General features: G+C 43.3%; 1 protein-coding gene across 4 annotated transcripts in view; it reads right to left on the minus strand.

The window, feature by feature from the left end:
* The window catches only part of SYT1 (synaptotagmin 1), a 954,200-nt gene that overhangs the window by 299,225 nt on the left and 639,114 nt on the right, over positions 1-15,861 (minus strand). The gene's annotated exons all lie outside the window — the stretch shown is intronic.

Below are 15,861 nucleotides of genomic sequence, written 5' to 3' on the forward strand. Positions count from 1 at the left end.
TATTACATCATATACATTAATTGTCACTTTCTGCTAATTCTGGTAAACATAAGTAAAAATATTTGTAGTGTTAAAAAAATCCAGTTAGGCCTTGAAGAAAATGATTCTGAGAATGATCATTAACTAAAAACCTTACAAAATTCAATTAGGAAATGAATAAATTACATTACTGCACTTGTCAGGGAGAATGACACAAACAACAGCTGTAAAATATCTCAGATGCTAAATATCAAAGTAGAAATCCTTAAATTCGGTTTAAAAAATATAGATGAGAATTGAAATGATGTATTCTACAAAGAGATTCCCACATTTCTGTAGAGCTGCCATTAGTTAGAATACTTTCTCACTTCATTTTTTGTATAGATTATATAACAAATACACATTTTTAATAAACAATGTGTTTTTCACACACTATGGATCTGATAAATATAGTAAATTAATTGATAACAAATATTCCTAAATAATAACAAGAGCATCAATAAAATACATAATTCATTGACTTTTCACTAGCATAATGTAATCAAAGATACTAACATATTTAATGAGAGCCTAATTGGTGTGTGCAAACCTGCAAAACATGGTCATAGAAAATGAACATGCATGTTCATGTATCTATGACTGAAGAACAAGATCGTTAGCAAGTCATTTTCTAATGTGTGAATAATATGCTCTGCCTTTGGCCAGGTTCGACTAGATTTGCTGAACTGTAGTTTTATTTAGCTATGGATCTGCGACATTCATCTGTTTTAGCTTATCTTGTTAGGATTTTCCCCTTTAGTAGTATTTTTTATTTAAAAAAAAAAATTACCAGTGTTAAGTTGCCTGCATTTTGCAGAGTTGGAACCAAACACCTATAAAAAGAAGAAGTCTTGCGTACCTATGCATACATAATTCAAAAATCTAAAAATCACTTTGAACATATCTAGGTTTTCAGTAAGACAAAAATTATTTTCTTTCATCAGCTAGTCAAGATTTGCCATTCATGTATCTTTTGAAGAAATAAATGGCAGCTCGGAAAAGATATATTTTCAGACTTCTAACAGGTATGTGTTCTGAAGACTGAAGTTAAATGAACTTGTCACACTAAAGTCAGCCTTATCCAAGACATGACAAAAAGCAAAGGAACCAATTAGTAAAGAAAAGATTCTTTTTGCAACAAGACCATTTTTCATTCTGTTTAATTGTGTTTTGCAAGTATCATCCTGTACACACTTAATGAACCTATCATGGGAACAAAGGGAGATAAAGACATTTTATTCCAAAACATCCAGTGTGGGTAATTGGCTAAGGATGGGAACTTAATAATATGAACTGATAAAAAGAATTATATTTCATATGTATACTGATATTTACAGCCATTTACTATAAAAATACAATTAGGAGTAAACGGGTAACCTGGAAATGAGGCGCAAAATACTATTTTTCTAATGAGTTTAGATTCATTCATTTCTCATTTACATAGATTAACTTGCACATATTCTACAGATTTTGTCATAGGAATGTTATTGTATTCTTTATTTAAAAGTATAACATTGAAAGGACCCCAGATAATGGTAAAATACATTATAGACAGCCATAGCATAATCATATATAGTGAATTACTTACGCTACAAGTTTTTTTGTTATTCCTAAAAATCAGTTTGTATAAGTTATCTAACAAATGGCTGTGATTTAGATCAATAATCTCTTCTCCATAATAGGAGATTTAACCAGTTGAGCTCCGGAAGATTTTTCCCCCGTCTTGACCAGACCATCTTTTGCTATTTGGCACTGTGCTATATTAACTGATAATTGTGCGGTCATTCAATGCTGTAGCCAAAACAAATCTATATCATTTTTTTAACACAAATAGAGCTTTGTCTTGGTGGTATTTGATCACTGCAGTTTTTCTTTTATTTGCTATTATTCTTTTTTTGTGATATAAATGTACAATTTTGAAAAAAGTTCAATATTTTTATTTTCTGTTATAAAACATATCCAATAAAAAAAGAAAAAAAATCTAATTTCTTTATACATTTTGGCCAAAATGTTGTCTGCTACATGTTTTTGATAACAAAAAAATCCCAATATATTTATATTGATTGGTTTGCGTGAAAGTTATAGTGCCTACAAACTATTGTATATATACTGAAATTTTTTTTTATATACTAGTAATGGCGGTGATAAGCAACTTATAATGGGACTGTGCTAGTATGGCAGGCAATCTGGCACTAGCTGATGCTGGAGGGAACTGATTAACTATCACTGATATAAATACAGTGATCAGTGCTAATACTATACACTGTCACTGTACTAATGACACTGGCTGGGAAGGGGTCAACATCCAGGGCGATCAAGGGGTTAGACGTGTGCCTAACTATGTGTAATGTGTGTACTGTGTGCTACCTTTACTAAAGATCTCTCAGGTTCTCATCCCTTTGCATGAGAAACAGACAGATCGCTCCCTCTGTACAGAGCTCTGTGTTGTTTACCAAATAAATAAACGCACAATTATTGGTATTCAGTGGCATTTTAACCCCCCCACACACACACACCAAAGTAATCACACAATCATTGTTGGTCCCCACCTACACCCTATCATTGGTGGTTGCTGGTACTTTAAATCCCCCCAAAATAATTCCACAGCACTGTTAGCCAGAAGATCACAAACAAACATAAATTTCCCAGCACACTTACCAGTTAGCTTGCAAAAACACCTAATTGTCTCTTCCTAACAATTCACAGTAAAAACAGAGGGTTTATTTTGCACACATTTGCCAATATATGTGTAAATTACAGTGCCTACACAAAGGCTCCTCTATATACTGTGGTCCTAACTCTATGGTTTTGAGAGTCTCATAATTGGAGTACATATACCAGTGAATAAATTCAACCTGCCCTTAATCTATCCACTGTGTTATGAGCTCCAATTTGCATACTTTCAAAACTTTAAAGTTTAGCAGCAGTGATGCCATCACATACGCCGGGGCGAGTGAAATGGTAGTTTGTTTGAAATCTGTATGCCACACTGTCTTGTGAGTAGTTTTACCCTGCTTTTAAAATAAAGGAGGCACAAAGTTTGCTACACTATGGAGATTTTCATGTGCTTTTTCTACTGAGTGCTATTGATTCCGTTAATGCTGGAAACCATTTGCCCTACTGGAGTGCACTGAATTGCAACTCAATTTATAATAATAGATATATATTCTTCATTTCTTTGTAATTGGGCAAATTTACAAAATCTGCAGGGAATCAGATAATTATTTTCCCCACTGTATGGGACATTATTCTGTGTGATTATTTATTCACATGTGGGACTTTAATTACATCTGTTGGATTTTCTGTTTCACAATTTGGAATATTTGATTCACATATGAAATAGTATTGCTTTTCATGAGCACTATTTAGGCATGATAAGCTGATCTTAAAAGGGATATGATCTCTTTTTTAACACATTGAGGCCATCAGGTCTGACGAAGGAGCCGCACATGCTCCGAAACGCATTACCGCCCCCTTCTCTACACTGACACCATCAGCCTTGTGTGTCCCGCAGTGAATACAGGCTTCCCTGCTGCCTCCTCTTTCCAACACGCATGAGAACGCTTTACAGCTGCTGGACGGCTCTACACTGCTCTCTACCACCATGCTGAGGATGGACACATGCCACAGATGAGGACTCCTGATTTTTTCATGTCTTTTAACACTCAACAATCTTGTAAGTGCTTTTAACCCTTTGTGCACTTTATTAAATTTTGCATACTGCACTTAGAGGCGCCTTTCTTTTCCTTTTTTAACCACAATTTTACTATCTAGGGTCTCTGATTTCAAAAAATATATAATGTTTGGGGTTTTAAGTAATTTTCCAACAACAAAAATGCAGATTTTACTTGTATGTGAGAAATGTCAGAATTGGACCAGTTTTGAAGTGGTTAAACTGCTGTGGCTCCTTGGTTGCATAGTACATATTATTATAAAACAAACCCTTTAACCACTTGACGACCGCCTCACGCCGATGTACGTCGGCAAAGTGGCACGGACAGGCAAAATCACGTACAGGGTACGTGATTTGCCTTCCGCGGGTGGGGGGTCCGATCGGACCCCCCCCCGGTGCCCGAGGCGGTCGTCTTTTGTCCAGCGGCGATCGGTGATGAGGGGGAGACCATCCGTTCGTGGCCCCCCCCTCGCGATCGCCGCCGGCCAATGAAAACACTCCTTTGCTGCTGTATGCTAAACAGCAGCAAAGGAAGTGATGTCATCTCCCCTCGGGTCGGTATTTTCCGTTCCGGCCCGAGGGGAGAAGACATCAATGTAAGTGCACAACACACACACACACAGTAGAACATGCCAGGCACACAAAACACCCCGATCCCCCCCCCGATCGCCCCCCGATCCCCCCCCAATCACCCCCCCCCCCCCCTGTCACAAACTGACACCAGCAGTTTTTTTTTTTTTTTTTTTTTCTGATTACTGCATAGTGTCAGTTTGTGACAGTTACAGTGTTGGGACAGTTAGTATTACCCCCCTTTAGGTCTAGGGTACCCCCCTAACCCCCCCTAATAAAGTTTTAACCCCTTGATCACCCCCTGTCACCAGTGTTGCTAAGCGATCATTTTTCTGATCGCTGTATTAGTGTCGCTGGTGACGCTAGTTAGTGAGGTAAATATTTAGGTTCGCCGTCAGCGTTTTATAGAGACAGGGACCCCCATATACTACCGAATAAATGTTTTAACCCCTTGATTGCCCCCTAGTTAACCCTTTCACCACTGATCACCGTATAACCGTTACGGATGACGCTGGTTATTTCCTTTATTTTTTATAGTGTCAGGGCACCCGCCGTTTATTACCAAATAAAGGTTTAGCCCCCTGATCGCCCGGCGGTGATATGCGTCGCCCCAGGCAGCGTCAGATTAGCGCCAGTACCGCTAACACCCACGCATGCAGCATACGCCTCCCTTAGTGGTATAGTATCTGTACGGATCAATATCTGATCCGATCAGATCTATACTAGCGTCCCCAGCAGTTTAGGGTTCCCAAAAACGCAGTGTTAGCGGGATCAGCCCAGATACCTGCTAGCACCTGCGTTTTGTGCCTCCGCCCAGCCCACCTAAGTGCAGTATCGATCGATCACTGTCACTTACAAAACACTAAACGCATAACTGCAGCGTTCACAGAGTCAGGCCTGATCCCTGCGATCGCTAACAGTTTTTTTGGTAGCATTTTGGTGAACTGGCAAGCACCAGCCCCAGGCGTCAGGTTAGCGCCAGTACCGCTAACACCCACGCACGCAGCATACGCCTCCCTTAGTGGTATAGTATCTGAACGGATCAATATCTGATCCGATCAGATCTATACTAGCGTCCCCAGCAGTTTAGGGTTCCCAAAAACGCAGTGTTAGCGGAATCAGCCCAGATACCTGCTAGCACCTGCGTTTTGCCCCTCCGCCCGGCCCAGCCCAGCCCACCCAAGTGCAGTATCGATCGATCACTGACACTTACAAAACACTAAACGCATAACTGCAGCGTTCGCAGAGTCAGGCCTGATCCCTGCGATCGCTAACAGTTTTTTTTGTAGCGTTTTGGTGAACTGGCAAGCACCAGCCCCAGGCAGCGTCAGATTAGCGCCAGTACCGCTAACACCCACGCACGCACCGTACACCTCCCTTAGTGGTATAGTATCTGATCGCATCAATATCTGATCCGATCAGATCTATACTAGCGTCACCAGCAGTTTAGGGTTCCCAAAAACGCAGTGTTAGCGGGATCAGCCCAGATACCTGCTAGCACCTGCGTTTTGCCCCTCCGCCCGGCCCGGCCCAGCCCACCCAAGTGCAGTATCGATCGATCACTGACACTTACAAAACACTAAACGCATAACTGCAGCGTTCGCAGAGTCAGGCCTGATCCCTGCGATCGCTAACGTTTTTTGGTAGCGTTTTGGTGAACTGGCAAGCGCCAGCGGCCTAGTACACCCCGGTCGTAGTCAAACCAGCACTGCAGCAACACTTGGTGACGTGGCGAGTCCCATAAGTGCAGTTCAAGCTGGTGAGGTGACAAGCACAAGTAGTGTCCCGCTGCCACCAAAAAGACAAACACAGGCCCGTCGTGCCCATAGTGCCCTTCCTGCTGCATTCGCCAATCCTAATTGGGAACCCACCGCTTCTGCAGCGCCCGTACTTCCCCCATTCACATCCCCAACCAAATGCAGTCGGCTGCATGAGAGGCCTTTTTATGTCCTCCCGAGTACCCCTACCCAACGAACCCCCCCAAAAAAGATGTCGTGTCTGCAGCAAGCGCGGATATAGGCGTGACACCCGCTATTATTGTCCCTCCTGTCCTGACAATCCTGGTCTTTGCATTGGTGAATGTTTTGAACGCTACCATTCACTAGTTGAGTATTAGCGTAGGGTACAGCATTGCACAGACTAGGCACACTTTCACAGGGTCTCCCAAGATGCCATCGCATTTTGAGAGACCCGAACCTGGAACCGGTTACCGTTATAAAAGTTAGTTACAAAAAAAGTGTAAAAAAAAAAAAAAATATGAAATAAAAAAAAATAGTTGTTGTTTTATTGTTCTCTCTCTCTCTATTCTCTCTCTCTATTGTTCTGCTCTTTTTTACTGTATTCTATTCTGCAATGTTTTATTGTTATTGTTATTGTTATTGTTATTGTTATTATGTTTTATCATGTTTGTTTTTCAGGTGTGTAATTATTTACACTTTACTGTGCTTTATTGTTAACCATTGTTAACCATTTTTTTGTCTTCAGGTACGCCATTCACGACTTTGAGTGGTTATACCAGAATGATGCCTGCAGGTTTAGGTATCATCTTGGTATCATTCTTTTCAGCCAGCGGTCGGCTTTCATGTAAAAGCAATCCTAGCGGCTAATTAGCCTCTAGACTGCTTTTACAAGCCGTGGGAGGGAATGCCCCCCCCCCCACCGTCTTCCGTGTTTTTCTCTGGCTCTCCTGTCTCAACAGGGAACCTGAGAATGCAGCCGGTGATTCAGCCAGCTGACCATAGAGCTGATCAGAGACCAGAGTGGCTCCAAACATCTCTATGGCCTAAGAAACCGGAAGCTACGAGTATTTCATGACTTAGATTTCGCCGGATGTAAATAGCGCCATTGGGAAATTGGGGAAGCATTTTATCACACCGATCTTGGTGTGGTCAGATGCTTTGAGGGCAGAGGAGAGATCTAGGGTCTAATAGACCACAATTTTTTCAAAAAAGAGTACCTGTCACTACCTATTGCTATCATAGGGGATATTTACATTCCCCGAGATAACAATAAAAATGATTAAAAAAAAAATATGAAAGGAACAGTTTAAAAGTAAGATTAAAAAAGCAAAAAAATAATAAAGAAAAAAAAAAAAAAAAAAAAAAAACACCCCTGTCGCCCCCTGCTCTCGCGCTAAGGCGAACGCAAGCGGCGGTCTGTCGTCAAACATAAACAGCAATTGCACCATGCATGTGAGGTATCACCGCGAAGGCCAGATCGAGTGCAGTAATTTTTCCAGTAGACCTCCTCTGTAAATCTAAAGTGGTAACCTGTAAAGGCTTTTGAAGGCTTTTAAACATGTATTTATTTTGTTGCCACTGCACGTTTGTGCGCAATTTTAAAGCATGTCATGTTTGGTATCCATGTACTCGGCCTAAGATCATCTTTTTTATTTCATCAAACATTTGGGCAATATAGCGTGTTTTAGTGCATTAAAATTTAAAAAAGTGTGTTTTTTCCCCAAAAAATGCGTTTGAAAAATCGCTGCGCAATTACTGTGTGAAAAAAAAAAATGAAACACCCACCATTTTAATCTGTAGGGCATTTGCTTTAAAAAAATATATAATGTTTGGGGGTTCAAAGTAATTTTTTTGCAAAAAAAAAAAACTTTTTCATGTAAACAATAAGTGTCAGAAAGGGCTTTGTCTTCAAGTGGTTAGAAGAGTGGGTGATGTGTGACATAAGCTTCTAAATGTTGTGCATAAAATGCCAGGACAGTTCAAAACCCCCCCAAATGACCCCATTTTGGAAAGTAGACACCCCAAGCTATTTGCTGAGAGGCATGTCGAGTCCATGGAATATTTTATATTGCGACACAAGTTGCGGGAAAGAGACAAATTTTTTTTTTTTTTTTTTTTTTTTGCACAAAGTTGTCACTAAATGATATATTGCTCAAACATGCCATGGAAATATGTGAAATTACACCCCAAAATACATTCTGCTGCTTCTCCTGAGTACGGGGATACCACATGTGTGAGACTTTTTGGGAGCCTAGCCGCGTACGGGACCCCGAAAACCAACCACCGCCTTCAGGCTTTCTAAGGGCGTGAATTTTTTATTTCACTCTTCACTGCCTATCACAGTTTCGGAGGCCATGGAATGCCCAGGTGGCACAAAACCCCCCCCAAATGACCCCATTTTGGAAAGTAGACACCCCAAGCTATTTGCTGAGAGGTATAGTGAGTATTTTGCAGACCTCACTTTTTGTCACAAAGTTTTGAAAATTGAAAAAAGAAAAAAAAAAAATGTTTTTTCTTGTCTTTCTTCATTTTCAAAAACAAATGAGAGCTGCAAAATACTCACCATGCCTTTCAGCAAATAGCTTGGGGTGTCTACTTTCCAAAATGGGGTCATTTGGGGGGGTTTTGTGCCACCTGGGCATTCCATGGCCTCCGAAACTGTGATAGGCAGTAAAGAGTGAAATCAAAAATTTTCACCCTTAGAAATCCTGAAGGCAGTGATTGGTTTTCGGGGTCCAGTACGCGGCTAGGCTCCCAAAAAGTCCCACACATGTGGTATCCCCATACTCAGGAGAAGCAGCTAAATGTATTTTGGGGTGCAATTCCACATATGCCCATGGCCTGTGTGAGCAATATATCATTTAGTGACAACTTTATGAAAAAAAAAAAAAAAAAAAGTGTCACTTTCCCGCAACTTGTGTCAAAATATAAAATATTCCATGGACTCAATATGCCTCTCAGCAAATAGCTTGGGGTGTCTACTTTCCAAAATGGGGTCATTTTGGGGGGTTTTGTGCCACCTGGGCATTCCATGGCCTCCGAAACTGTGATAGGCAGTGAAGAGTGAAAGCAAAAATTTACACCCTTAGAAATCCTGAAGGCGGTGATTGGTTTTCGGGGCCCCGTACGCGGCTAGGCTCCCAAAAAGTCCCACACATGTGGTATCCCCATACTCAGGAGAAGCAGCTAAATGTATTTTGGGGTGCAATTCCACATAGGCCCATGGCCTGTGTGAGCAATATATCATTTAGTGACGACTTTTTGTAAATATTTTTTTTTTTTTTTTTTTTTGTCATTTTTCAATCACTTGGGACAAAAAAAATAAATATTCAATGGGTTCAACATGCCTCTCAGCAATTTCCTTGGGGTGTCTACTTTCCAAAATGGGGTCATTTGGGGGGGTTTTGTACTGCCCTGCCATTTTAGCACCTCAAGAAATGACATAGGCAGTCATAAACTAAAAGCTGTGTAAATTCCAGAAAATGTACCCTAGTTTGTAGACGCTATAACTTTTGCGCAAACCAATAAATATACGCTTATTGACATTTTTTTTACCAAAGACATGTGGCCGAATACATTTTGGCCTAAATGTATGACTAAAATTTAGTTTATTGGATTTTTTTTATAACAAAAAGTAGAAAATATCATTTTTTTTCAAAATTTTCGGTCTTTTTCCGTTTATAGCGCAAAAAATAAAAACCGCAGAGGTGATCAAATACCATCAAAAGAAAGCTCTATTTGTGGGAAGAAAAGGACGCAAATTTCGTTTGGGTACAGCATTGCATGACCGCGCAATTAGCAGTTAAAGCGACGCAGTGCCAAATTGGAAAAAGACCTCTGGTCCTTAGGCAGCATAATGGTCCGGGGCTCAAGTGGTTAAAGTACATTCATGTATACACATGTGCATTGTGATACTCCATGAAAAGCATGCACTATGAGTTGTCTTACTTTTAGTGTTTTTTTTCAGTCAGCTTAAAATATTTTGATAATGTTACTAACTAAGAGATATAAAATACCCGCCCAAAAAAGAAAATACTGTTTTTTAAAGGTGCACAACCACATTGTATCTATGTGAAGCATTGCGCTGTAGGCACATGATGCAACATCATATGCACATTTTTGAGAGTACAGTAAATCATTCAATTTCAATCAACATGCAGTCGTGTCTCTATACTGTACATTGCAGACTATAGAGAGACCAAATTTAAGCAAACACACTCTGTCAAGGTTATGCAGTAATCTTTCTCTGTCAGCTTACCTTCTCCTCATGTGTTCAGACTAAGAGACCAGCCACTCACACTTGGCTGGTTTTATAACCTCTCCTCTAAGCATGGCCCCACCCCAGGCCCTATCAGGGAACCCTATATTAATCTGTGCACTGCAAGCCAGCAGTGCTGATCAACCATTGTGTTAGCTTTTGTGTGTACTTGCTGTGTTTCCTGTCTGATTCCTGTTACCGACTTTGGCCTGTTCTCGACTTTCCCTGTCTGCTTGTGACCCTGACCTTTGGCATGTTATGTTTATCCTTGTCTGCTAGTTGCCCTGACATTTGGCTTATCCCTTACTTTCCTTGTTGTTCCAGCCTGCTGCCTCCTTCCTCTTCTCCTGTAGTCTACCATGAGCGTGAGCTGTGAGACCCTGGGGGCCGCGACCTTGAGCCAGAGTGCAGCTCAGTCCATCCTTACCACTAGAGAATCTGGTAAACACTTGCTGGCTCTTAGACTCCGCACCTTGGGGAATCTATGCTCTAGCACCCAGTGGGATCTGTGTTAGTGATCCAGTAGACCTGCTTCCTGAACCTCCAAAGGTTCAATCCTCAGCAGTCAGTCCTAGGGTCCACTACCTAGTGGTGCACTTCTGACTCCTACAGAGTGCATCTGTCACCTGGACTCAGGTGACCTGACAGTTGATCAGCCATGGACCCGGCTGATGTGCTGCTACCCACAGATGATCTGTTGCAGGGCTTAGTTCGCAGACTTGAGATCCAGGAATCGCATCAGACCCAAGTGATGCGATTCCTTCAGGATTTGGCATCCCGTTTTGAACAGGTTCAGGCCTCATTAAGACTCCTGGTTCAACAACCTCAACCGCTATCTGCTGCTGCACCTATCGCAGCAGTCGCAGCCACACATTCATTACAACTGCCAACTCCGGCCCGTTTTTCTGGGGACTCCAAGGCTTGCAGGGGGTTCCTTAGCCAGTGCACAATTCATTTTGAACTACAGCCCCAAAACTTCCTGCCCGATTGGGCAAAAGTAGCCTATATTATATCCCTCCTGTCCGGCGAGGCGCTAGCTTGAGCTGCCCCTCTGTGGGAACTGAATGATCCAGTGGTTTCTAGCCTGATTTCTTGAAACTTTTTCGGAATATCTTCGAGGAACCGGGTCATGTCTCCTCAGCGGCTAGCGCTCTTTTACGTCTCCATCAAGAGTCCGTTTCTGTGGGACAGTATGCTCTTCCGTTCCGTATCCTCACAGCTGAATTGAGCTGGAATAATGAGGCCCTAGTTGCAACCTTTTTACATGACCTCTCTGATAGAGTGAAGGATGAATTAGCAGGAAGATCCCTTCCTGCTGATCTGGACAGTGTCATCACCTTGTGTAACCAGATCGATATTCACTTTCAGGAGAGGGCCCTGGAAAAAAGACGCCAGCACTCCCCATTCCTTAGGCAGATTGAGCTCCCAGTTCCTTCTCTTCGATCCAAGGAGCACCCCCTGCCCGCTGAGGAACCTATGCAGCTGGGCTGGACCAAGTTGTCTCCTGAAGAACGCGCTAGGCGCAGAACTCTGGGCCTTTGCCTCTATTGTGGGGCCAAAGGTCATTTTCGTGACACTTGTTCTCTTCGTCCTGAAAAACGCTCGGGGCTAATACATCTGGAAGGTGGAGTATTAGACCCTGAAATATCACCTTCTCGTCTTCTTCTTTCTGTGTTCCTTCATGTCGGCGCTTCTTCTTGTTCGGTACATCTGGATTCTGGAGCCACTGGCAATTTCATGGATTGGGAAACTGCATCTTCCATGAGACTTACCCTTTTGCCCCTTTCAATGCCATTGGTGGTCTTGGCGATTGATGGCACTGTTCTCCCAGGGGGTCCTTTTCGCTTCCAGACCCTCCCTGTTAAGATGTCGGTAGGGACACTCCACCAGGAGTGGATATCCTTCCTGATCTTATCTAAGGCTTCATCTCCTATCATATTAGGTCTTCCTTGGTTATGGTTCCATTCTCCACACATTGACTGGACTGCTGGATGAATCCTGGCTTGGGGTTCCTCCTGTTGCTCTTCCTGCCTACTCAAGGTTACCCCAAAAGAGAAACTTCCTGTTGCCACCATCCCAGTATTTTCTGCTTTTCCCGCTGCATATAGCAATTTCTGGAATGTCTCCTGCAATAGTCAGGCTGAGGCACTCTCTGGGTCATGTGGCACTCTGGATGAGGAGCCCACCTGTGAACTTGAGCCGATCATTCACTCCAGTTTGCATGGTCATTTACCTTTGCCTGTTCCTGGACCCCCTTGGATGTACACCCAGGCTGACTCATCCACCAGTTCCACAGTCACTACGCCCTGTGATGCGATTCTGGTGGTCGCTGCACCTGGCAATGCTGTTCAGTCGGTCACTGCACCAGTTCAGCCTATGCCCAGTGAAGCTATCCAGCTTGACTTCTGTGACACATCACTTTCTAAGCAACCTGGTCTCAGGGAGCCACTGACTTCTGCCCAGTCTGATGATCCTGTGTTGGATGTCCAGCTCATCTTTAAGGATCTGGGGGACCCTGCTCAGACTCCTGATGGTCTTCTTATGCCTTTAGCCCTCAATAAGTCCTCTCGTCCTCTCCCTACCTCGGTTTCGGTCTCTGAGGATAATCTTAAGTACGAGGTTAGTCAAGTTCTGGATTCCCTGTGCCGTAGAGGCATTCTTCAGTACCTTGTGCATTGGGAAGGGTTTGGTCCTGAGGAGAGGTCTTGAATCACTGCATCTGAGATCTTTGCGCCTCGTCTGTTGAGGAGGTTTCATCTGGAGTTTCCCTTTAAGCCAGGGCCCAGGCGGGGGAGATGGAGGCCTCATAAGAGGGGGTACTGTCATGGTTATGCAGTAATCTTTCTCTGTCAGCTTATTTCTCCTCATGTGTTCAGACTAAGAGGCCAGCCACTCACACCTGGCTGGTTTTATAACCTCTCCTCTAAGCATGGCCCCACCCCAGGCCCTATCAGGGAACCCTATATTAATCTGTGCACTGCAAGCCAGCAGTGCTGATCAACCATTGTGTGTTAACTTTCCTGTGTACTTGCTGTGTTTCCTACGTCTGATTCCTGTTACCGACTTTGGCCTGTTCTCGACTTTCCCTGTCTGCTTGTGACCCTGACCTTTGGCGTGTTATGTTTATCCTTGTCTGCTAGTCGCCCTGACATTTGGCTTATCCTTTACTTTTCTTGTTGTTCCAGCCTGCTGCCTCCTTCCTCTTCTCCTGTAATCTACCGTGAGCGTGAGCTGTGAGACCCTGGGGGGCCGCGACCTAGAGCCAGACTGCAGCTCAGTCCATCCTCACCACTAGAGGCTCTGGTGAACACCTGCTAGCTCTTAGACTCCGCGCCCTGTGGAATCTCTGCTCTAGCTCCCAGTGGGATCTGTTTTAGTGATCCAGTAGACCTGCTTCCTGAACCTCCACAGCAGTCAGCCCTAGGGTCCACTACCTAGTGGTGCACTTCCGACTCCTACGGAGTGCATCTGTCACCTGGACTCAGATGACCTGACACACTGGCTTCCAGGGAAAAAAAATGTTATGTTTGTACTTTTGTACATCAGACCCAATAATGACCAACTGAGAAATGCATCCCAGCTTAGTCTCTCTATAAATTTAAAGCATCCTATGGGGTGGCGCAGACAGGGGCAAGGTGCAGACATAATGGCTCTTTCCTGAGTAACTCTGTCACGAGTGATGCGCAGTTTCACCGACGCAGTTATCAATTCTGATCATGTCTTCTCTGCTCTTTTACAGGTAATTGTCTCCTATCTCCTATCCAACTGTACATCCCTACTGAACTGACTTTGCTGAGTCTGCTGTTAATATTTTTGGTAATTGTCTCCTATCTCCTATCCAACTGTACATCCCTACTGAACTGACTTTGCTGAGTCTGCTGTTAATATTTTTGGTAATTGTCTCCTATCTCCTATCCAACTGTACATCCCTACTGAACTGACTTTGCTGAGTCTGCTGTTAATATTTTTGGTAATTGTCTCCTATCTCCTATCCAACTGTACATCTCTACTGAACTGACTTTGCTGAGTCTGCTGTTAATATTTTTGGTAATTGTCTCCTATCTCCTATCCAACTGTACATCCCTACTGAACTGACTTTGCTGAGTCTGCTGTTAATATTTTTGGTAATTGTCTCCTATCTCCTATCCAACTGTACATCCCTACTAAACTGACTTTGCTGAGTCTGCTGTTAATATTTTTGGTAATTGTCTCCTGCTGCCATATCTTTAAACTTCCATATTTACTGCTAGCTCTATAACAAACACACTGCAATAGCAATATTACTGGTGATTGATTCTCAACTCCATGTGGCTTGAGTGATCAAGAGAGGTAATTAGCTTTACGACCCTAGCCTGTGCCTGTAGCTGGTCTGGCCCTAGCCATCTCCTCCCCATATTCAGGTGTCTCACATCAGACCCATAATGACCAACTGAGAAATACATCCCAGCTTAGTCTCTCTATAAATTTAAAGCATCCTATGGGGTGGCGCAGACAGGGGCAAGGCGCAGACATAATGGCTCTTTCCTGAGTGGCTCTGTCACGAGTGATGCGCAGTTTCACCGATGCAGTTTAACGAAAGCAGGATAACTAAAGCTGCATGAACAACAGGAACTCTGCTCCACTCTGCAAGACGACAAGCAAACCAGCTTTGACATTTATTTTATATTAGGTTAGTTTCCCCCTCTCTATCCACTAACATGCTCCTTATTCTCTTCCTTCTCACATTGGTGTCTTCTATCCTCAAATTATCTTTACTCTACCCCTCCTCTCTTCCCTGCAGCATGCACATATCACCCTCACTCCTACCCTCTCCCTACTATGGCACCCATCATCTCCTGCAGTTGCTGCACCCACATGCTGACATAAACACCAGGGCCACTAGACACGTGCGCTCATGCACATCCCACTCCCACCTTGCCTTCCTCACCCTCCTCCTTCTCCTAGTCTCAGGTGACATTTCTCCTAATCCTGGTCTGCCGTTTTCCAAATGCAAGCCACATATCCAATACCCCTCCCCCTCTGGCAACCACCACAATCCACTCAGTTTAATTTCTATCCCCCTGCTTCCTCAAAGCAGCCCACCAATCTCATGTGCCCTTTGGAACGCCCGCTCCATCTGTAACAAGCTAACATCTGTACATGACCTCTTCATCTCTCATGGCTTGAACATACTCGCCATAACAGAAACCTGGCTTCAAAATTTTGACTCAGCTTCTCCTGCTGCCCTCTCCCATGGTGGTCTCCATTGGACTCACTCCTCCAGACCCAACAGACAGAAAGGAGGTGTAGTTGGCTTCCTTCTGTCCCCACAAAGCACCTTCCAAGTCCTTCCTGTCCCTTCCTCTCTATCCCTCTCTTCTTTCGAGATGCACTGTATTCGTCTGTTCTCTCCCATTTCTCTGAGGATTGCAGTTATTTATAGGCCTCCAGGACCGGTATCGCGCTTTCTTGATGACTTTGCTGCCTGGCTACCCTACTTTCTCTCCTGTGAAATACCCACTATTATTCTTGGTGACTTTAACATTCCTGTCAATGTTAACAGCCCAACTACAGCTAAACTTCTCGACTTAACCTCATCTTTTGACCTAACCCAATGGACACAT

The sequence above is a fragment of the Aquarana catesbeiana genome, linkage group LG03 (assembly GCF_042186555.1).
Source record: "Aquarana catesbeiana isolate 2022-GZ linkage group LG03, ASM4218655v1, whole genome shotgun sequence".
NCBI lineage: Eukaryota > Metazoa > Chordata > Amphibia > Anura > Ranidae > Aquarana > Aquarana catesbeiana.